The sequence below is a fragment of the Pelobates fuscus genome, chromosome 12 (assembly GCF_036172605.1).
Source record: "Pelobates fuscus isolate aPelFus1 chromosome 12, aPelFus1.pri, whole genome shotgun sequence".
In the NCBI taxonomy this organism is placed as follows: Eukaryota; Metazoa; Chordata; class Amphibia; order Anura; family Pelobatidae; genus Pelobates; species Pelobates fuscus.
Window position 1 is genome coordinate 62,324,244 of NC_086328.1, and position 23,342 is coordinate 62,347,585.

Here is a 23,342-nt window from a genome sequence, read left to right on the forward strand (position 1 = left end):
TTGTTTTTTCTTCTGCCCGGATCTGGCTTTTCCTATACATGCATTGTATAAATCCGTGAAAAGCTGCAGTTTATGACTTTCTTAAAGGGATATAAGCACTAGAACCATAACTTATGTCCTTGCACAGGTTATGGTGCAAAGGGCTACCTTTCCCTGTCTTCCTTCATCCTGTTTATTTGTGCAGCAATGTTTTTCAAAACATTTCCAGCTGTAAATGACCTCATTTTAATTACAGTACAGTCACTTTGACCATACAAATCTTTAAAAAAAAAAAATTAAAATCTACATTTAAACAGTAAGTGTAAACTGCTAGTTGACTTTCATAGCCAATTTGTATAATAAATGTATGAATGTGTGCAGGGCTAGACTGAGAAATATTATTAGATGCAGGCATTTAAAGGGAAACTCCAGTGCCAGGAAAACAATCAGTTTTCCTGGCACTGGAGGTACCCTCTCCCTCCCACCCACCAATCCCCGGTTACTGAAGGGGTGAAAACCCCTTCAGTCACTTACCTGAGGCAGCGGCGATGTCCCTCGTTACTGTCTCCTCCTCCGCGCCGTGAATTTGTAAGAGAGGATGAATGTTTTGGAGGTTTGCATATTTTGTAGATTGCATGTGTGTTGCAGTGGGCATGTGAAAGAGTACATTATGTACTTTGTGTTTGTCTATCTAGGGAATCTAGAGAGAGGGAGCTTATGTATGTCTAGGGGCTGAAGTGTGTGTGTGTGTGTGTGTGTATGTATGTATAGGGTGGGATGTGGGTTTTAGGGTGTGATTTAAAAAAAAAATGTATTCCCCTTGTAACCTTTGGTCAGGGATGGGGGATATACTGGTAGTCTAGTAGGCAGAGTGCACTCTTAGGTACAGACCATAACACTCTACCATGAGCTCCAGCATTCCTGAGTGAGAGTGTTGCTACAGTAACAATTCATGGTTCCAGGGCCACTGTCTATTCCATGGATCCTAGGTTTTTTATTAGTGTTTTTAAATAATAATTGGAGGGTACATTTAAAGCGGCACTGTCATGGCCGAATCCCGTTTTTTTTTTTTAACCCCCCTCCCGCCTCCACTACATCTAACTGACCACTTAGTCACCCCCAAATGTCCCTAAGCCCCCCATATTACCTATTTATTAATCTTTATTTTCTGCCCCGATCTATATTCAGGGCGCCGCCTTCTTTGTTTGGGTAGATGATGTCCCTGAGCGGTGGGTGGGGGCCCTAAAAAAAATAAGTGGGGGGGACCTACTGTCCTCCCCCCCTGGCCACCACCCCTGAGCAGTGGGTGGGGGCCTTAGAAAAACAATAAGGTGGGGGACCTACTGTCCTCCCCCCGGCCCCCACCCCTGAGCGGTGGGTGGGGGCCCTAAAAAAACACTGTGATTGGATGGATTTCAAGCCACCCAATCAAGCCACCCAATCAGAGTGCTCTGTGTCATTTTACACAGCGTGGTAAAATTCTTTGGAATTTTCCCACGCTCTGTAAAATGACAAATAGCACTTTGATTGGCTTAAACTAACCAATCAGAGTGTTCTTAGCCTAATTGCAGGGCGGGGCAAGGCTTTATAAGTCTTCCCCCGCCTTGCAGAGCTCAGTCTGCGCGGAGCCCTTCATGGGTGAAGATGGATTAATTTTTTTAGCGTCAGGTTTTTTCTTTTTCGTCTGGATTTTTTTTTGCGCTCGGGTTTTTTATTTTATTTTAAATTCAACGGGTATGATGACTTTTTGCAGAAAAAAGGAAAGGTGTATCCCGCGCCTAGTATATTATATGTGCAAAAAATACATACATATATTCTCAAATATATCAGGAAGGAGCCGAACCTCAGGATAAAAACAGAGAATAAAACACAATAGTGCAATACAGTAATAAAAAATATATTTTATGGTGGTGAGTACGGCTATATATAATCCACTCACATTTATATGAGCTATAACAGAGCTCAGCTGTGCAGCGCTTGGACGGTACAATCCCCGTCTTGGGATATGTTGTAGTATATGCAGGTGCTTCCAAAGTGCAGTATGCGTGGTATATGCAGACAAAAGGAAAAAAATAGCAGCCAATAGTGAAGTACGTCCCAATAATGGTGTAAATAACGAATAGTATTGTACTTACAATTACTAGAGCATGTAACCTGCTCTAGTGTGGTCAGCTTAGGTGGTATAATCCCCACCAAGGATATACTGGATCCAGGAGGTAAAAGAATGAGTATAAAAAGTAACTTAAAAAGTATACTTTAATATTAATACAATATAAACAAAAACCATAAAAGGTATAAAAAGTAATGTCCCACTTAACGCGTTTCGCCTCACAGGGCTTCTTCAGAAGTGTGGTGCAACCTCCTCTCAGATCCGTTTTTATATGGTGGTAGATTGGTAGATTTTCGTCCGGTGTGTTTCTTTTTCCTAGTTCCAGGTGCCGGTGGAACGCATACAGCGCACTGGAAGTGACGCGGCACTCGCGTCGAACCGGAAGTGACGCGGTGCTCGCGTGTAGTTGGAGACCGGCATTTGGCTGATACTATTGCGCTGGAACGCACGTAACGCCCATGATTCGGCGTGCGTTGCGTTCCAAAAGTGCTTGTAGGGGGCCGGCTTAGCAAAAATTAAAGCATGGAGAGGGGCATATCTTCTCTCTCCATGCTAGTCGTAGTTCTGCGGCGGCCATCTTGGTTGAGGGCATAGGGTATAAAAACATATGGGAAACAAATATTAGTCTTTGGGGGCACTTATTAGGCTTCCATATTACAGATATATAGTGCAAAAATGATCCAAAATAATATATGTATATACAGTAAAATATTTTAAAATAAGAACAACATCCAGTTTCTTATATATGCTAATAAAAAGCAGGAGGGAGAGTTAAAAAGCAGTGGTAATAAAAGAGAGAGAATACATATGTTTAGGATTGCAATAATAAAAGAGATATAAATATAAACACATACATTGAAGGATATTAAAAACCTATATAGAATCTATTAAAAGACAAAAATCTAGAAGGTAAAAAAAATATATATATATGTGGAAAAGTATTAGATAATGTAGGAGGATTTATAGGAAGTTGTATAGATCAAAGTCAGCGTTTAACCCGTTAGGGTATCTAACTGGTATACCCACTGCATCTCTGTTTGACCGATCTTTTTAACAACATCCCCTCCTCTCCAATGATTCTTAACTATTGCAATCCCAATAAAAGAAAGGTATTTTGGATCATTATTGTGTATACAGAAGTGAGCTGGTATTGAATGGTTTTTTAAACCCTTTTCTACATTCCTACAATGCTCAGCTATCCTGGTTTTGAGTGATCTTATAGTCCTGCCTACATACTGGAGGCCACATGGGCACTCTAATAGATATATTACATTTTTACTATTGCACGTAATAACCTCTTTGATATTATATATTTTACCAGTATTGTTTGACTTAAAATTAGTAATGGTTCTATTTGTGGTTTTTGTTTTTTTGCAAGCCATACAGCTGTTACATTTATAAAAACCCTTTTTATCCATAACATTATTGATTTTATTTGGGCTAGTTTTGGTAAAATTCTTCGTTAGGTGCATTTTAAGATTTGGTGCCCCTCTGAAGATTATTTTGGGTTTTTCAGGAATTATTTTTTTTAAAATATCATCTTCTTTCAATAGGTGCCAATGCTTTGTTAAAATCTTCTTCAATTGTTTATTCTTATTATTATAATCCAAGACAATTGGTAAAGTGAAGTCTGGATTGCTTTGATTCACTTGGGCCTTTTTTGTTTTATGTATAAGCTGGTTCCTATTTGTGATAGCTGCCTCATTTATTGTTGACTCAATCTTATTGGCATTGTACCCTTTTTGTATGAAGCTTTCTTTTATTGTGTTGGCTTGTTTGAGAAACATGGATGTATCAGAACAATTTCTTTTTAGACGCATGATTTGACTTTTCGGTATATTTTCTAGCCATATTTTGTTATGGCAACTATCTGTACTTATATAGTTATTTACGTTAACATCTTTAAAGTGTGTTTTTGTTTGTATCTTATTGTTTTCAACATAAATATTTAGATCCAAATAAGTCACCATCGTGTTGCTAAAATCCGCAGTTAAAACAATACCCTCTTCATTGTTGTTTAAAAAAGAGATAAAATCCTTAGCAGTGCTCATAGACCCATTCCAAACAAACAGGAGGTCGTCTATGTACTGAGAATAGGATACCAGGTTCTCCACCCAGCCATGCCCCCTCCAGACAGACAGGTCTTCCCATTCTGCCATATATAAGTTGGCATAGCTGGGTGCGAACCTGGTACCCATAGCTGTGCCGGTCTTTTGTAAATAAAAACTATCTTTAAACCAAAAATAATTATGTTTTAAAATTAGATCTATGCCTTCAATTATAAAATTAATTTGTTCTTGAGGTATTGAGTCATCTCGTTCTAAAATGGATCGAATGGCTTTGCATCCCTTGTCATGTTTGATAATAGTATATAATGATTGTACATCACAAGTGATAAATATATAATTTTCCTTCCAAGCGATAGTTTCCAGTTTTTTTAAAAGGTCTATCGTATCTTTTAAATATGATTTTGTTTGTCTGACATACGGTTGCAACATTATATCGATATATTCGGATAAGTTAGAAAGAAGAGATCCAATACCTGACACGATAGGTCGTCCAGGGGGGTTATTCACATTCTTATGGATCTTAGGGAGAAAGTATATTACTGGGGTTTTTGGGAATTTTATATTTATATAATTATATTCTTTTGCACTTAAAATTCCTATATCTTTACCTTTATCTAAATATACCTTAAATTCAGATTTAATGTCTGCTATTGGATCTTTCTGTAGTTTGACATATGTGTCACCGTCGTTTAGTTGCCTCAGAGCTTCTCTTTCGTATTTTTCTTTGGATTGGATAACCAAACCCCCGCCTTTATCGGCGGGTTTGATCACTATGGTAGTATCGTTATATAAATCTTTGAGTATTTTCATTTCCTTGTTATTCATATTTGGTCTGTTATTGATTTTTTTCGTATCTAATGTTTTTAAGTCCTTACATACTTTCTTCTCAAATATATCTAAAGCACTTGATTTAAAATATGCAGGATAAAAAGTGGATTTACTTTTAAGTTCGCTATTTCTATATTCTTTTGTGTTGGTGTCACTTATGTTGGTACCTGAGTTGGTGTCAGAATTATTTTTAATAGTATAAAAACGTTTTAAGGTGGCGTTCCTTACAAATTTGTTTAGATCTATATATGCAAGGAACGAATTGTATGACTTAGTAGGAGCAAACTTAAGACCACGTTTTAAAATGTTTATCTCAGTAGTGTTTAAAATTTTGTCAGATAAATTAAAAATGCCTGTAGGTGTGTTCTGTGATTTCTGATCTAAAAGCTTTCTAGCCTTCCTTTTTTGCTGTCTTCTCCCTGATCTCCTTCCTCTAAGTCTCTCTTGCGGCTTTTTATTGGTGTGATGTTCAGACAATGGATTTGTCTCTCTCTGTTGGAAGGGATTTCTAAAAAAGAAGTTTCATCAAACTGTTCGCAGAAAGATAGGGCATGATATCTATTATTTTTGATTGGATCGTGTGGTGATAGTGGTTTGGTATCATCTTGTCTTTTGTATGACTTCTTTGGGTTCTCCCAGGAGTACTTGCTATTTGTTTGTTTCTGTTTGGGGGAGTCTCGTATATAGGTATATCTGTGTGTTTTGGGTCTCACAATCAGAGGTGATATAGGAACATCTCGATGTGTGGTGTATTTAGGTTTAACTTCTCTTTTTTCTAGGTAGTGTGTGTTTGTTTTTTCAAAAGATTTTTTATGAAAATGAGTGTCCTGGTGGTGGTTAGTGTTCTGGTGGTGGTTAGTGTGAAATCTATCATTTCTAGTGTTAAATCTTACAGGAGATTTGATTGGTGATCTGTGACGATTGTGATAAAAGTGTCTCCTTTCGTGTGTTTCTTGACTATGTAGTCTTTTGGGTCTAAATCGATAGCTATTTTGTGTGTAAGGGTTGTAGTGCGTTCCCCCATTTTTCCATTGATTTTGTGTGTTAGATTTTTTTGTGTTATATGTGCGAACTTGTTTTTGTGCATAATCGTGTTTATCTCGATTATATTTTTGAATTTTTATCTTTTTTATGTCCATTTCAATTTTTTCTACATTTTTTTTAATTTTTTGTGATGAGTTGTAAAACTCCTCAGTATCACCAAAAGGAATCAATTGTTCTCTTAATGCATTTTTTTTTTTATCTATTATAGATAGTTTTTCACTTTTGACTTTTATGAGACTTTTCATTAGTCCAAAAGAGCAAAATTCTAGATGGTTATACCATTCCTCCATAAAAATTTTATTGTCAGTATCTGATGTAGGCATTTTAAAAAATCTCAGGCCTCTCGGAGTTATTTTCTCTTCTATATTTTTGGTTAGCGTTGCTATTTCCCACCTTAATTTCATTTCTTTTGTTAGGGAAAATTCTAGTTCTTTCAGTAATTCAGGTAAGTTATCGAAGACAATTAATGGTTCATCTATATTAAATTCTTCTAATTCATTAAAGACATCATTGATATCTATGGTGTAATTGTCTCGGTATTCAAACAAAGTCATTCTATAGGGCTGCCTATACAGGGAATATACAGATATGGAAAGAAAAAAATTGAGTAATAGGCGCTCTCTATAGTAACTAACGTGCAGGCAGCAGTATACAAACAAGGATTCCCAAACCTTGTGAACAATATGCAGAAAAAAGGAAAGGTGTATCCCGCGCCTAGTATATTATATGTGCAAAAAATACATACATATATTCTCAAATATATCAGGAAGGAGCCGAACCTCAGGATAAAAACAGAGAATAAAACACAATAGTGCAATACAGTAATACAAAATATATTTTATGGTGGTGAGTACGGCTATATATAATCCACTCACATTTATATGAGCTATAACAGAGCTCAGCTGTGCAGCGCTTGGACGGTACAATCCCCGTCTTGGGATATGTTGTAGTATATGCAGGTGCTTCCAAAGTGCAGTATGCGTGGTATATGCAGACAAAAGGAAAAAAATAGCAGCCAATAGTGAAGTACGTCCCAATAATGGTGTAAATAACGAATAGTATTGTACTTACAATTACTAGAGCATGTAACCTGCTCTAGTGTGGTCAGCTTAGGTGGTATAATCCCCACCAAGGATATACTGGATCCAGGAGGTAAAATAATGAGTATAAAAAGTAACTTAAAAAGTATACTTTAATATTAATACAATATAAACAAAAACCATAAAAGGTATAAAAAGTAATGTCCCACTTAACGCGTTTCGCCTCACAGGACGAAAATCTACCAATCTACCACCATATAAAAACGGATCTGAGAGGAGGTTGCACCACACTTCTGAAGAAGCCCTGTGGGGCAATTTTTATTTAGGGCCCTCACACGCCGCTCAGGGGTGGAGGCCGGGGAGGGACTGTAGGTTTTCCCCCCCCCCCCCACCTTATTGTTTTTCTAGGGCCCCCACCCACCGCTCAGGGGTGGGGGCCAGGGGGGGAGGACAGTAGGTCTCGCCCTTATTGTTTTTTAGGGCCCCCACCCACCACGCAGGGAGCGGACATTAGGTCCCCCCCTTATTGTTTTTTAGGGCCCCCACCCACCGCTCAGGGGTGGGGGCCAGGGGGGGAGGACAGTAGGTCCCTCCCCCCTTATTGTTTTTTAGGGCCCCCACACACCGCTCAGGGGTGGGGGCCATGGGGAGGACATTAGGTCCCCCCCTTATTGTTTTTTAGGGCCCCCACCCACAGCTCAGGGGTGGGGGCCAGGGGGGGAGGACAGTAGGTCCCCGCACCTTATTGTTTTTCTAGGGCTCCCACCCACCGCTCAGGGGTGGGGGCCGGGGGGAGGACATTAGGTCCCCCCACCCTTATTGTTTTTTAGGGCCCCCACCCACCGCTCAGGGGGGGGAGGACAGTAGGTCCCTGCCCCCCCACCATTTTTATATAGGGCCCCCACCCACCGCTCAGGGGTGGGGGCCGTGGGGGAGGACAGTAGGTCCCTCCCCCTTATTGTTTTTTAGGGCCCCCACCCACCGCTCAGGGGTGAGGGCTGGGGGGGAGGACAGTAGGTCCCCCCCTTATCCTTATTTAGGGGCCCCACCCGCCGCGCAGGGGTGGGGGGTGGACAATAGGTCCCCCCATTGTGATTTATAGCCCCCACCCACCGCGCAGGGGTGGGGGTGTCATTTAGGGCCCCCACCCGTCGCCCATGGGTGGGGGCCGGGGGGGAGGAAAATAGGTCCCCCCTAATTGTTATTTAGGGGGCCCCTACCCGCCCGCGCAGGGGGTGGGCGGTTAGTAGTTTTTTGTTTTTTTTTTAAACAGTGAGCAGCCACAGGCTGCTCACTTTTTTACTAGACATGCCCCTACTCGCGGTATAGCGAGTAGGGGCAGAATTTACTAATACTAAGTAATCTTTACTTAGTATTAGTAAATTTGGCTGAAAGACCAATTGAGGTCTTTCAGTCTTTTAGTAGATAGCTCCCTGATACCGTGGGAATTAGGGAGTTATCTACTAAGCAGGTGCAAGATGCAGCCACGGCACGAATAGGATCGGAGTTTCATTCATTCGAATGAAATTGCGATCCGAACAAAGTCCCGAATTGCATCCTAACACGAATGGAGAAACTCTTCTCATTCTGTTAGAACGCAATTTGGCAGTTTTGCGGGCGTTCTGTCTAAGTGACAGGACGTTCAGCAATACTGACAGGAAGCATTTTGGGAACAGGGAGGAAAGCTAAGGATTGTGGGAGAATTGCTCTGACCAGCGGAAATGAAGCACACTGCTCCTCCTCTGGTCAGAGCTAGTCAAGCGGAGGAAACCTCCATAAGGCAAAGAGTCCCTACTTTGTCTTATAATTTTAAAGAAAACTAAAGAAGACAGGAAGAAACAGAACAGATCCTGAGAGAGGTGGAGAAGAGGAAGAGATTGAGGAAAGGTAAGTTCGGCATGACAGTGCCGCTTTAACTATAAATATTGGCTCAGATGAGTTGGAATTATTAGATCTAAAAATATGTGGATAATGTAAACAAAATAAATACATTAAAAAAAAACACTCCCCATAATAATATACAAAGGGAGCAACTTTTAAGATAGAAAAGTAAGATAATTTAGGACAATTTAAGGAGAAGAAATATCCAATGAATATTCTTAGAACAAGCTTTTAAGGAAGTAGACAAGATCCCAGGAACAACTATTAAAAGAAAAAGAAAGGAAAGAGGGTGGGGATCATTTTATATTTCAATTGTGTTTGACTTTAATGTGGAGCATGGTAAAATTAAAAATATTATGAAAACAAAAGTTAATTGAGTACCTTAAAAAAGTTAACCCACAAATAATATAAATATATTATTATTTCAGGGTGCTCCTCATTTTAAAACAAGTTTGGTAAAATATATTTTAAAGAAAGAAAAGGAAACACATTTTTAAATGAAGAAATATATGTTAGTCATGTATAGAATGTAGAAATAATACATTCCAATATGTTAAAGCGGCACTGTCATGCCAAATTTTCCTTTCTTTATTCGATTCCTCTTCTCTCCCTCTGTCAGGAACTGTTCTTCATTTCTTCCTGTCTGTTCTAGTTTTCTTCCTGCCTGCTCTAGAATGCTGTGACAGGTACATTTAGAGACTTACCTGTCAGTCTCTTCATTTACCTGTCAGAGCACTCTGGTTGGCTTAAACCAACCAATCAGAGCGCTCTGAGCTTATTTGCAGGGCGTGGGAAGGCTTTATAAGCCTTTCCCTGCCCTGCGTAGCTCAGTCTGCGTGGTGCTCTCCATGGGTGAAGATGGATTATTTTTTAGTGTCTGGTTTGTTTGTTTGCTTTTGTTATTTTATTTTTATTGTCCGACGGGTATTATTGACTTTTATTTGGACTTTTTTGGGACTGAAAAGAGATTTTAGAAAAAAGACCTCAAATGGCAAGTTATTTTTTATTTACAGGGATTTAGATTTATTGTCCCCCCACCTCACTATTTTTAGGGTGAGAGGGGTAGGTAGGGGTTTATAAAAATGTTTTGGGTTGGGGACCCCTAGTCACCGGGGGAAGGTTAACATTTTAATTTAGGGTCCCCACCTGCCACTCATGGGTGGGGGCCAGGGGGAGGACAATAGATGCAGCTAATGTGGCACAAATTCCAATCCGAATAAAGTCCTGAATTGCATCCTAACACGAATGGAGAAACTGGTCTCATTCTGTTAGAACGAAATTCAGTAGTTCCGCCGGCGTTCTGCCTAAGTGACAGGACAGTCGGGAATACTGACAGAAAGCATCATGCGATCACGGATCAAAGGTGAGAATTGTGGGAAAATTGCTTTGATCACTGGAAACGAAGCATACTTTGCTCCTCCGCTGGTCATAGCTGGTCAGGCGTAGGAAACCTCCATAAGACAAAGTAGTCCCCACTTTGTCTTATGTTTTAAAGAAAACTAGAGCAGACAGATCCTGACAGAGGCAGTGAAGAGGAATCGATTAAAGAAAGGTAAGTTCGTCATGACAGTGCCGCTTTAAGGTTATAAAGGAATTTGAATCTGCTGTAACTCGGGAAAAAAAATATAAAATTAAAGAACAGATTACCTGATTCATTTATAATGAAATTTAGCAACTCACGTGTCTTACTAGACCCCCTCTACTAAGTACCTAATATATATATCTTGATTATGATACTTTAATAAAATGTTCTGATACACTCAGATGTTCTACTCCTTTCTTATTATATTTTTATACTTATTATAAAGTATCATAATCAAGATATAGATTATAATTTATTAAAATGTTCTGATACACTGTGATTTTCTACTCCTTTCATAGTATAATATATATATATATATGTGTGTGTGTGTGTGTGTGTGTGTGTGTGTGTGTATATATATATATATATATATATATATATATATATATATATATATATATATATATATATATATATATATATATATATATATATATATATATATATATATATATATATATATATATATAATAAGAAAGGAGTAGAAAATCTGAGTGTATCAGAACATTTTAATAAAGTATCATAATCAAGATCCTAGCAGAATAAATATCATAGGCATTAAGAAAGTTGAAATAAATTGGAGAGGTTGGAGTTTTATAGGAACGATAGGTCAAGAGGAGATGAAGTGGATATATCATCTGGAGACCTTGGCTCCTGCAACACGAAATATAGATTTTAAACAATATTTTTTTTTACAATTGTTAGAATTAATATTTTATATGTATATGTTCTTTATAGGTTGACATATCATAAATAGAAAACAGCAAATACAGGGTGCGCCAAGAACCAAATAAATATAATTGGAAAGGCAAAACGACACCAGAAAAACAAGCAAAGTCTCTAGTAATCATAACAAAATTAAAGTTAAAATTAATAAAAAATAATAATTATATATGTGTATATATATATGATATATAGACATATATTATACCTATATAATATACGTCTATATATTATATATGATGTCATGCTAAGTGTATTTTTATATTAATATGTACATATATTAATATAAAAATACACTTATAATTAAATTACACACGAATATATATAATAACTATATATATTGTATTTATATATTATTATAAAATACAAATAATAAGTAAATTAAATTAAATAAATTAAAAATAATACAAATAAAAAAATTACATATCTATATGAAATTTTATTCTAACTGTATTTTGATATTAAAATATATATATTTATATCAAAATACACTTAGAATGAAATTGTATATATATCTATGTATATATAAATAAATATAATACGAAATATACATATGTCCATATACAAAATTACATAAATAATTATATAAATATACACGTAGACTTCAAATATATAAATATGCATATATATTTAAATTCTACGTGCATATTTATGTAATATTTTTACATAATTAAGTAATTTTATTAATTGCAATTTGAGGGACCTGCCTGCCAACCCAGGCCGAAATTCCAGAGAATTTAATTTGCTAGCACTGTATTTTACCCTGTAACTTTCTATGACACCCTAAAACCTGTACATGGGGGGTACCATTTTACTCGGGAGACTTAACTGAAAACAAATATTAGTGATTCAAAACAGCAAAACCTATCACAGCGATGATATTGTCAGTGAAAGTGACTTTGTTTCGCATTTTTCACACACAAACAGCACTTTTACTGATGATATAATTGTTGTGATATGTTTTTCTGTTTTGAAACACTAATATTTGTGTTCAAGAAAGTCTCCCGAGTATAACAGTACCCCCCATGTACAGATTTTATAGCGTTTTTGAAAGTTACAGGGTCAAATATATGGGTCAAATATTTTTACATTGAAAATGGCCAGGTTGGTTATGTTGCCTTTGAGAGCGTATGGTAGCCCAGGAATGAGAATTACCCCCATGATGGCATACCATTTGCAAAAGAAGACAACAAAAGGTATTGCAAATGGGGTATGTCCAGTCTTTTTTAGTAGCCACCAGGGTATTCAATATAGGGTATGTCCAATCTTTTTTAGTAGCCACCTAGTCACAAACACTGGCCAAAATTAGCGTTCAATTTAGTTTTTTTGTTTTTTCACACAGAAAACAAATATGAACGCTAACTTTGGCCAGTGTTTGCGACTAGGTGGCTACTAAAAAAGATTGGACATACCCTATATTGAATACCCTGGTTTGTCTACTTTAAAAAAAATATGTACATGTGGGGTGTTATTCAGAGACTTTTGGCAGATAATAGTGTTACAATGTCACTATTGATAAATTTGAAAGAATATATGTTTTGAAATCGCAATATCCTACTTGTACCTATAACCCTATAACTTGCAAAAAAAAAGCATGTAAACACTGGGTATTTTAAAACTCAGGACAATATTTTAATCTATTTAGCAGTTTTTTTTTATTCGCTTTTGTAGATGAGTAAAAGATTTTTCAAGTAAAAGTAAAAAAAACATGTATTTTTTTTAATTTTTCATCATATTTGTTTGTTTTTTTAAATTAAATTACATGAGATTATATAAATAATGGTATGTAAAGAAAGCATTTTTTGTCCTGAAAAAAACAATATATAATTTGTATACGAACAGTAAATGAGAGAGCGGAAAATTACAGCTAAACACAAACACCACAAAAGTGTAAAAAGAGGCCTGGTCGCAAATGTACAACATCGCAAAAACAGTCCAGTCCTTAAGGGGTTAAAACAATGTTGTTGTTTTTTAAAATACATTTTAAAAAAATCCTGTATGCCTCTATATACTGCAGTTCTTAATATTGTCTGTTTAATAATATTTCAGTGTATGTATAAGTTGATTGAGCTGTGTAATGAATTCTGTATTAATAGTTTAAATATTAACGTTTGCTGCAGTAGTATACTTTTCACCTCTTGTGGTAAGAAAGTTAATTATAATGAATTATTTGAAATTGGAACACTAGAGAGGACTGATAAATGTTTGAGAAAGCCCTGAGAGGCCGGGAGAAATGTGTAGTATGTGTGATGTCAGACCAGCCAGAACAAAGGAGAAAGTTGGGATGGCGGAAGATGTATGCTGATACTATAATACAATTGTGGTACTTTTTAAAATTGCCAAAGACTTATATGCCCATTAATACCTAGCGGATCCCCTTATTTTTAATCTTGCTTTATTTGGATAAATGAAATTCATATTGCGGTTCTGGCAGCCAGTTTATTGCTTCCAATGTGGATATGACTGATATGAATTAGGATCCACCACAGAGCGGTATAGTGTTGAGTGGCACTAGAGGTTCTCAAATTTTGTGAGTGGTTTTGGAGTCTATTTGATATTTTTATTGTTGATTTGCTCTATGCACAACGGGATTGATATTGACATTTAATTTACAAAGCAAAATGAGAACCTAAGTGAAGTCACTGAAAACCAGGACTGTAGGCCCAAAGAACCCAGGTAACTTGTTCTAAAGCAATTTGACTCCTTGCTGTGGGATGGTGCCAATAACCACTAGTGTGTGTTGTTGTGGTACATATATTGCCCTTTGAAAGGATTATGTCGCAAATCCTGGTTGTGCTTCTGGTAGTAATGATGCACTTTTGTGCAATAATTTGAGGAGACAATAGTTTGAACAGTAAATTAAATTTTTACTTAATCATTCCTGGCATTGGCTGTGACACCTATACCCACGCAATGGAGTTAACTTGATAACAACAAAGATCTGAAATAAAGCAAAAATGGCAAATTATTGCCTTCCTGAAACAATTGAAGTCGAATAGTTAGTAATGCTTGGTAACTGCTTAATAGATTTAGCCAGTTAATCTACAGTAATATGTAATGTCACTTAGGGGCGGACTGAGCAGCCTGGGGAGTTGCTTAGGTCACCCAGTAGACGCAGCAAAAAAAAAAAAAAAAACTTGGCAACTGAGTGGATTAACTTGGAGAGGCAATTAGTACAAAGTCTGTAAGTGAACGGAGTCTTTTGGAATTAGTGCATTTAGAAGAAAAGTAACAAAGTAGTTTACTGTGAGTGAACTTTTGTAAAGAATGTCAGCAATTGTAAAACAATGACTGAATGGATAATCAGAGAGTGTGGTCTTAAATATATTACACTGGGGTCTGATATTGGCATTGGAACGAAGATCAAGGAGAGAGCAGACAAGTAGTATAGGATGAGGTTTGAATCTAGGAAGACAACAGGCGTTATCTGAGAGAGTAGTCTGGTATGAAAGCCAGGGTCAGTAGCTAATAATTGAGCACAAGGACAATCCAAGAAAGTAATCAGGAACACAAACAAAGGTCTATAGCACAGGATGGGTTACTTTGGGCCCAAAAGGAAACTGAAACCACAAGGCAATCATGGATACACATGGCAAGGCAAATCAGACCGACTCAATAATCGAGCAATGAGCCAAGCCATGTGCAGAGGTTAAACAGGCAAACAGCAATTACAAGAACTTGAGTCAATTAGTCAATTAGAATCATGACTGCGCAAGAAAACTAGGTCTAGGTTAACCCCTGCTTGTTCATCATGACAGATTACTGTAACATGTATTATGGTATATTTCTGTTGCCCCTTTAAATGTGAGCTTGTTTGAAAAGCTTTGTGGTTTTCACTGTTGTATTAAATCATTGAGCAGCTACTGGAAAATCCTTAAATATCTGAGGGCAATTATCCGGAAGTTACACCACTTTGATTACATGAACTATTTTATGGATTTTGTGACCTTTTGGAAAATTCATTTGATTCTGATCTAATTTTAATGCTGAAGTAGCAATAAATGTGAATAATTATGCAAATTTGGAAATCACATTTTTCTCTTCATTTGGAAATATTACCCAATAAAATGAAGAAAACACAACATTTATCAATGTTGGCAAGCTGTTATGGTTGTAGCTTATTAGTGGCAAATTAGTTTGAAGAGTAATGAGAATCTTTTATAGAAGGTTTATTTTTCTCAGATGACTTGCATTTGGTTAGTTAAAATTCTAGGAATGTTATCAACAGTGGGTGGAGCTTAGGGCATGGTGAAGAAATGTTTAATAAGAATTAATAAAAATAAATAACAACTACCTCTACTGGCACTCCTTTCCTCTCCCCAAGTAGTCAAAAACAGGTTTTGACCGGTGCCTCTCTGACTCCACTAAAGATAGATTAAAACAGGAAGCACTCTGTCTGAGTTAAGCCCAGTTGTGCAAGGCTTGGCTGACTGGCTGCGAGCAATCAGGTGATGGACTCAATGAGCTACACTGCAGGGCTTAGCTCAGACGATGCTAACAGAAGTTTCTAATCAGAAGCATTTTGCTCTCAGAGCAGGTGAGAGGATGCAGGGGGCATTGCCTAGCAGTCCCTTGGTAAAGAAAAATGGTTTGGCTACTTACAGTGATACTGTTTGGATACATAAGGAAACATTGTTTCAGTTGTCTGTGGGAAACCCTAGAAGAGGCAGCAGAAACAGATGGTAATGTTAAAGGCACACACTAGTCACAAGAACAACTACAGCTTACAGGAACACTATAGTCACCTAAATGACTTTAGCTAAATAAAGCAGTTTAGTGTATAGATCATTCCCCTGCAATTTCACTGCTCAATTCACTTACATTTAGGAGTTAAATCACTTTGTTTCTGTTTATGCAGCCCTAGCCACACCTCCCCTGGCTATGATTGACAGAGCCTGCATGAAAACAAATCTGGTTTCACTTTCAAACAGATGTAAGTTACCTTAAATAATTGTATCTCAATCTCTAAATTGAACTTTAATCAGACACATACAGGAGGCTCTTGCAGGGTCTAGCAAGCTATTAACATAGCAGGGGATAAGAACATCTTAATTAAAAAGAACTTGCAATAAAGAAAGCCTAAATAGGGCTCTCTTTACAGGAAGTGTTTATGGAAGGCTGTGCAAGTCACATGCAGGGAGGTGTGACTAGGATTCATAAACAAAGGGATTTAACTCCTAAATGGCAGAGGATTGAGCAGTGAGGCTGCAGGGGCATGTTCTATACACCAAAACTGCTTCATTAAGCTAAAGTTGTTCAGGTGACTATAGTGTCCCTTTAATGTAGTTGTTCTGGTGAGTATAATCATCCCCTATAGGTATTTTCATGTAAACACTGCCTAGGGACACCTCCAGTGGCCACTCCTCAAATGGCCACTGGATGTGCTTCCTGGGGCAGTGATGCACAGTGTGCAACACTGATGTTCAGTGTCTTCACCCGTTGCCTGGAGACGCTGAATATTTCTCATAGAGATGCACTGATTTAATGCATCTCTGTGAGAAGGTGCAGTTTTCCAAGTTGGTGTTTGGCCCCACCCATGTCCCGCCTCCTTACCGATTTCAGCTAATTCAATGCTTTACCTATGGGAATGCATTGGAGTGGTTGTAATCATAAATTCTGATGATGTGAGCAAGAAGGTGGATCGGGGGCAGGACCAGTGCGCCGCTGGAAATAAAGTAAGTTTTTTGTTACCTTTTAAGGCGGTTATTGGGGGAGGGAGGAGGGACAAGCCACCTCAATGGTGGTTTGAACACTATAGGGTCAGGAATACATGTTTGTTTTCCAGGCCCTGTAGTGTTCATTTAAATTTGAAAAGCATTAGGCTTTTCTGAGATACTGGAATCCAAAAGGTGTTCTAAGGATTCCAAGAGAAAAGAGTAATAGCAGAAAAGTAAAGGACTGGTGCACGTGGAAATACTAATGAATAGTTGAATGGAATATGAGTATTTAAAGGACCACTCTAGGCACCCAGACCACTTCAGCTTAATGAAGTGGTCTGGGTGCCAGGTCCAGCTAGCTTTTACCCTTTTTTTTATAAACATAGCAGTTTCAGAGAAACTGCTATGTTTATACTGAGGGTTAAGCCAGCCTCCAGAGCCTCTAGTGGCTGTCTCATTGACAGCCGCTAGAGGCGCTTGCGTGCTTCTCACTGTGAAAATCACAGTGAGAGCACTCAAGCGTCCATAGGAAAGCATTATGAATGCTTTCCTATGCGATCGGCTGAATGCGAGCGCGGCTCCTGCCGCGCATGCGCATTCAGCCGATGACGTCGCGAGGAAGAAGAGGAGGAGGAGGAAAGCTCCCCGCCTGGCGCTGGAGAAAGAGGTAAGTTTAACTCCTTCCTCCCCCCCAGAGCCCGGCGGGTGTGGGTCCCTGAGGGTGGGGGCACCCTCAGGGCACTCTAGTGCCAGGAAAACAAGTATGTTTTCCTAGCACTAGAGTGGTCTTTTAAAGAACACTAAGAATGATTTAGATAAGTATGACGTAAGCCCCGTTAGAGCTGTATCAAAAGTACTTTTCTAACAAAGCAGATCAAGATGACCGCAAACAATTCCAGGACAATTAGTGAATAGCAATGTTTAGATGAAGCAAACCATGGTGATCTTTGTAGAGTGAACATGGTTGAATACCAGATTAAAGTTGTCAAAATGTTCACTAGAATACAGTGGTTATGCAGAAATTAGAAATGTGTCAATAGTGAAACTAGACGGAATTTAAAAAGGTTTAACTAGGATGTTTTAGTTCTTTCTTTAATGAAGAGATGATCTCAGCATTTTTTTCACAGCAATTTGTGACTGCTGGCAGTGGATTAATGTCTAAAAATAACCTCAACATCCCTTTCTGCTAAAATCATCTTCTTGTTGGGATACAAAGATATAACCTTGCCACATCTCTCAGTAAATGCACTATTAAAGTTTATAGCGTTTACTTAATTTGTTAAAATGGCAGGGGTCAGATGTTTGAGACATACAGTTGTAATCAAAATTATTCAACCCCCATTGAAAATCAGGTTTATTGTTAAACTTTACAGACTTTCAACTGTTTGCAATGAACAAATCAAACTAAAGCAATTGAAATAGCTCAACACAACAAATGCTTCAAGTGGTTTTCTCAAATTCAACTGAAATTGCAACTTATGACTTATCCAGTCTCAAATTATTCAACCCTTTTCATGGCAAGCGTCTACGTAGTACTTATTAGAGCACCCTTTTGCTGTTATGACCTACTGCAATCAAGATGCATAGCCAGACACCAGCTTCTCGCAGCATTCCTGTGGAATCTTAGCCCATTGCTCATGAGCAATGGCCTCCAGTTCAGTAGTATTCCCGAGTGTTCTTTTTAGCATATGCTTCATTCTTCTTCCTCCAGACATAGTGCTTATCCATTTGGCAGAAAAGTTCCAGTTTTGCTTTATCGCTCCACAGAACTGAATTCCAAAACTTCTGTGGTTTATTTATATGATTTTGAGCATATTGGAACAGACTTTTCTTGTGCTTTTGGGTAAGTAGTAGTGTAAGTCTTGGCGTTCTGGCATGGAAACCTTGTGCATTTAGTACACAAATGCTCACTGAAACCTCAGTGCCTGTTGCCACCAAGTCTTGCTGCAGGCCTTTTGCACTCATTTAAGGGTTATTTACATTCTGCCTTCTCAGAAATCAGGTTGCTGTCATTGATAGCTTCATTTTTCTGCCCTGTCTAGGTAGTGTAACCATTGTTCCTTCAATGTTAAATGTCTAGGTAAATGCAGTGCCTTCACACTGTTTTTGTATCCTGTTACTTGTTTGTGAATGATCTCTTCTTTTAACTTTGTGGACCGTTCTTTTGACTTTTTTCTAACATGCAGTCAAACATGACACTCAACAAAACTGTAGCCAGTTCAAGCATTTCAAGTGTTTCATCTCAAGCAAACCTGGTGCAACTAATGAAGCTCTTGACTAGTTGCATTAGTTGTGCTTGAGACAACACCTGTTTTGTATATTTGTGCTGCTGTGAGGGTTGAATAATTTTAAGACTGGAGAAGTCATTTTAAATTGCATTTTAAGTTGAATTTAGTGAAACCATATGAAGCATTCATTTTGTTGAGCTATTGCAATTGCTTTTGTTTGATTTGTTCATTGCAAACAGTGGAAAGTCTGTGCATTTTGACAAAGCCTGATTTTTCAATGGGGGTTGAATCATTTTCATTACAACGGTTTTCTCCCTCAAAGTTTATGTGCATCTGTCTCCATATATATCTCTTGCAACATCAAGATTTGTTATTACTCCAAATTTTTCAGACCTAGACAACATTTAAAGGTGTTAAAACCACAATTTAGCCCCCCTGCCTCTTCCTCCCCCCTCCCCCCTTGCCTCTCTAAATATAGCAAAATTGTACTTTTATTCCAGTCTGCGGCTGCTGGCTCTGCCCCTGATCTGCTTGCTTGGCTGACATCATACATTTTGATCTGAGTCAATCACAATGCTTTCACATAGGAAAACATTGAATTGTCTGACACTGTCAATGAGGTAGATCAGAGGCAGAGCCAGCGCAAGTCAAACACCACCCTGGCCAATCAACATCTCATAGAGATGCATTGATGAGATTTCACTGCCCTAGGGTTCACCTCTAGCAGCCATCTAAGGAGTGGCCAGTGGAGATACCCCAAGGCTGTAATGTAAACACTGCATTTTCTCTGAAAACAGTATTTACTGCAAAAAGCCTGAAGGTGATTATACTCACCAGAACAAATACAATACACTGTAGTTGTTCTGGTGACTATAGTGTCCCTTCAAAATACTTATAAAAATGTAAGTTCTTCATATCCTATCTGCAAATGTCCATGTCTGTGTATTCAGGTTTTCCGTCAGGCAATGCTGATGTAATTTTATGGAGGGTTAAATAAGCTACAAATGATCATAAATGGGAAAATACTGCAGTCAGTATTTTACCATACATCCGAAGTGTCCCTCTTTTCTCTATTGTTTGTATTATAGACTTGATATAATTCCTGGGCTATGCCGGTATACATACTTTTGATAACTTTTAGACTTTGTTAATGCCCCTTATATTTAGAATGTCTCATGTAAATGTTTTATGAAGATAATCAATATTTCCCATTTAAAATCTTGACTGCTCTGTTTAAAGAGCAGAGACAATGTCCTTAACTATTTATAACCCAAGCACTCCTTACAGACACTTTAACCTATACAATAAAAAAGAAAGAAAAAGCGCACACATGATTATCAATGTATTTTCTTAATTACAATTAAGTGCTAGCTCAGACACACACTGGATAGTGTATACCACATCATGAAAACTGATTAATTCACGGTTGCCATCAACATTTCTCTATATGGTAATGCCCTTTATATCATGATCTATGTTTTTTTTCATCCAATATGTATGTGACAAAAGCTGCAGCTGTATAATAGTTTTTAGTGTATTTGAATAATGTGTTCAGTCTGCTATTGTACCACTGACTGTCCAGAGGATAGTTAACAGCTGGTAAAACTAATACCTATAGAGTGTCATTGTTCCGTTAACAAATTCTAAAACAAATTATTGGTCAGAGTGTGGCATGTGCCACAGCAATCTGAATGTATTTGTTTCATTTACACAACACTGTGTAGTGATTTATCCATACACCTTTCTTTTTTTTTAAATTCAAAAAAAGATTTTTGCACTGGACAGTCGTAGACCTTTTTTACATTAGCTACCACATTTCACAATTAGGTAGCATAGTATAAGCAAATAATAAAAAATATATTCATAATCCATAATACTAATATAATCCTCTGCTGTCAATCTCTCTTCAAATTGAAGGCTCACCCATCATTGCAAGCTCACTGTTCTGGTACCATTGTTGATTCTGGCATTATCTTTACATTTAATAACCAATCTGTTGCCAAATCCTGCCAATCCTACCTTAGGAACATTACACTCAATTCTGACCCTTTCTTACACAAGATACAACAGTGGACTCTTTTTTTTCTTTTTTTTCTAATATATCATATTGACTTCTGTAATTTTCCCTTAACTGGTCTCTCCAGAAACCATACTGCCTCTTGATAGTCCATAATATATGCTGTTTTTTGTTGTTGTTTTTTTTACTTCTCATCATTCCACTGCAAATTGTTACATGGCTTCATGTACCCTTTAGTATTTAAAATAGTAACACTGACCTACAAAAGCTCTCAACCTACCGCGCACTACATATATTCATTAATTCTCAGATACACTAATTCCCACTCACCAGACTTCTTGCACGCAGCTCCATTAGTATGCAAGAGTTTGCCCCCCCGCCCCCCCATCAGACTTTACCCTAGTCGTCACTCTTTTAAGAAGTCCCTCAATACCCTTCTTTTACAGTCTCCCGGTTATTCCAAAATCTCTTACTCTCTCAGCTTAATTAGTTCACACTCCACTTCCCACGCACCTTATAATTCTGCTGCTTTTACACTGTCTAACTTTGTTGTTATCCTCCACAATGCCCTTTATTTTAGGTTTTTATAACCCTCCCACTTTAGATTGTTAACTCGTATGAGTGTGGTCCTCATAAACCTCTTGTTCAAACTTTTAGTAGTCTCTCATTTGCCGTTAAATCCCCTCTTTCTTTATAATATTTTAAAGCACCGTGGAATAAGTTGATGCTCTGTATATGCCCATAATCACTTTAATATTGCTAAAGACTTGAAATCTTTGGTTTAACCCTAGCCTCACAGGACCATATATAGTGGAGAAATACATACAGTGTTTATAGTTAAATGTGTTTTTTGTTCTTTCAAAATTGGTCACATGTAGGATGAACATAGCTATATAAATCACAAGTACCAGCTATTCATGGCTTATACTATTTTTATAATGCCCCCTTCCTCAAAAATATCTACAATTCAAATGGTCAGTGGCAGAACACATTTATGTGCTGGCTACAGGCAAAACTGTGCAAATACCTGTTCTAACAGAGAATAAAGAACAATAAACACCCTTTATTGTTTATTAGTAAATCTAACATACACTGTAAATGTTCTGAGCAACTAAAAAAGCTGAACAGAATAACATTGCTAATCACTATTATGACAAACGCTCCTTCCCACGTATGTTTGCCACAGACTCCTGGAGGAGTGTAGAAGCCGGCCTCCTGCCCACCGACTATGGTCCATGTCTGGGACACCGTTTGGGAGTTCTTTTATAAGTAGCGGGATAGAGGACCTAACTATACTACATGGATCTGAGCGCTATTTGGAGAACTTGGGCACTGAGATCAGGGCTATTTATCAATGTATTGTCTGTGGGGTCCTCTTGTGTATTCCCTTGGACTGATTCTGCCCTGGCAGAGGGGAGTTGGGTGGGGAGAATGGCTACCATTTTGCCCACACACACAAACACAAAGAGACCAGGGACTGTCTTTCACCCACTTATCCAGGCACAATGGACCCCCAATGACTTGGGCTGTGGACTCAGAGGGGTTCAACAGACTTATGGCAGGCAGCAGCTCTATAAAATATAGTTCCGTGTGAAATGCATTCTGTGTGTTAATCAAGTTAAATGGTGCACTGTGAGTGACCACCTGCTGTGGGAGCCGGCAAGTCTATCTACTACAGCAATTGGCTGTGTTGATGTAACCAGAGATTGCAATGAATGGACAGGCGGTCCAACCAAGATAACCTTTTGTTGTCATGGTGTGTTGGCACAGGGGAGGTGGTAACTAGTGTAATGAATCACTTTGTTGCTTTGTAGTTCTTTCTCTGTGACCTGTTCTGTATTCCCATTGGTGAAAGTTGTGTGTAATTGTATGGAGACCCCCAGCTGGGGGTTTGTGTATAACTTGGCTGTACCATGTCCCATTAAAATCAGTAAAGTTGATTCCCAGGACTGTTTCATATGGTTACTGGGGCAATGGGTATTTACTTGTGCTGATGGTTCCATAGCGGAGGTAACCAGTCGGGTTACCTGTGATCCGCTACAACTATATACTTTCCTTACAAAACAGGCATGTTTAAGAAGTGAAAAATTGCTCTGGCATAAAAGCTCACAGCTATATTTAGACTTTACAATAAAATAAAAAATGTGATTGGTTTATAAATGTTTTTGGTAACAATTTATATTT

General features: G+C 37.9%; 1 protein-coding gene across 3 annotated transcripts in view; it reads left to right on the forward strand.

Annotated features, from left to right (window-relative positions):
• Positions 1-23,342, forward strand: part of PC (pyruvate carboxylase) — a 629,184-nt gene that overhangs the window by 539,100 nt on the left and 66,742 nt on the right. The window lies entirely within an intron of this gene.